The sequence below is a fragment of the Ictidomys tridecemlineatus genome, chromosome 16, assembly GCF_052094955.1.
Source record: "Ictidomys tridecemlineatus isolate mIctTri1 chromosome 16, mIctTri1.hap1, whole genome shotgun sequence".
Lineage (NCBI taxonomy): Eukaryota > Metazoa > Chordata > Mammalia > Rodentia > Sciuridae > Ictidomys > Ictidomys tridecemlineatus.
In genome coordinates this window covers 14,248,619-14,250,454 of record NC_135492.1, presented here as the reverse complement: position 1 = coordinate 14,250,454, position 1,836 = coordinate 14,248,619, and positions in this window count along the sequence as shown.

Sequence of the window (1,836 nt, the reverse complement as noted above, 5' to 3'; positions counted from 1 at the left end):
TTATTTTAACTTATTGAAGAACCTTAATACCATTTTCAAAAATAGCTTTACTCAATTTATATTCTCACCAGCATTTCTACAAGTGAATCTTTACATCCATGCTCATATGCTCTGGATTACCTACTAACTTTCAGATTTTTGTTTTTTACTTCTAAATATTTTACTTATTTATTTACTAGTCATATAGACAAATAACTTTTATTTATTTGTTTTTATGTGGTTCTGATGCTTGAACACAGTGCCTCCCATGTGCTAGGGAAGCACTCTATAACTGAGCCAGAACTCCAGCCCCTACCTTTCAGATTTTTATCATACGCATTCTGACAAGACTTCTTATTGTGAAGGAAAGTTTTCATTTGATTGATGCATTAAATTTCTGAGGCAAGTGTGTTATATTCCAGGCTGTCAAGTAGCTAGGAGAAGAGTGTACTGTATTTTCTGTGGTGAAACAGAAATCTGTGATTTCTAATACAATTTTAACACTACTCCTGCAAATTTTAGTTTTTGGAAGTAGTTACAAACAATGCAAATCCAACTATTTGTAATGTATGAATATTTGCACATGCTCAGTCTCTGTTGATTATAGAAATTGGATGTTTAGGATATACTCTCTGGAACAGAAGTCACTAATTTTAGATGCTCAGTACATGGAAAAACTACTTCTGAAAAAAACTGGAAGGCCTGGAATTATTACTGGGATGAACAATGGTAGGACAGAGCTCAGAAAGTGCTGAAATATTCTTGAGTCTATCGGTTGTTTGTTTAATTTTCCCCTTTGATACTTATAAATAAGTTAAGAGAGAAGCAATTCTTCCACCAACAGAAGTTAGCAAAACCACTGGAACTTAGGCCTAGTGCAGATGACTAGAAACTTTCTCTAGAAACTTCCAGATGACTGGGAGCAAAAAGTAACAATTAGCATTTTGAAGATCATTCTCAAAAAACACCATAAAGAGTAGCAGAAATATCTGAGGGGTTCAGAACTCGGAATTCATTTTTTAATTTGTTGATCATTTTATTATGGAGTCACTAGAGTTCATTTTATACTCTGAATACTATGAAATAATTAAATATGTAATGTAAAATATTCTCTACTGCTCAGCAACTTGTTGTTTTAAAAAATATTTTCACATGTATGACCTCCTCAGCAGCCACATGAATGTTTATAGCAGCTCAACTTGCAATAGCTAGACTATGGACCAACCTAGGTGGTTCTCGAAAGATGAATGTTTAAAGAAAATGTGGTATATATAATCAATGGAGTATTAGTCAGGTTGAAAGTAGGCTAAAATTATGGCATTTTCTAGTAAATGGTTGGAGTTGGAGAATATCATGCTAAGTGAAATAAGCCAGTCTCGCAAAATCAAAGACAAATGTTTTCTCTATTATGCTGATGCTAATTCAGGAGGGAGGGGGCATTGGGGCAGAATCACTTTATCTTACATTAGGTTGAGGAAAGTGATGGGAGAGAGGAAAGAGGAATGTGGGAATAGGAAAGATAGTAGTAGATTGAAACAGACATCATTACTGGATGAATATATATTTGACTACATGACTAATATGATTCTGCAACATGTACAAGTATGATATACCAAAGTGTATATATATATATATATGCATTCTACTGTCATGGGGATGAAAGAGGGTCTGGGGATGTGGCTTAGTGGTTAAGAACCCCTTTTACTAAAAGGAGTGAGAGAGAAAATAGGAAGACAAATCAGAAGGCAGGATGGATCCACACAATTCCAACAAGTTTCCCATAACTCCTGCCCTTATTACCAAGTACTTAGGGTCTGTTGATATTGATACATCGGTGAAAATATGAAAAAAATATTT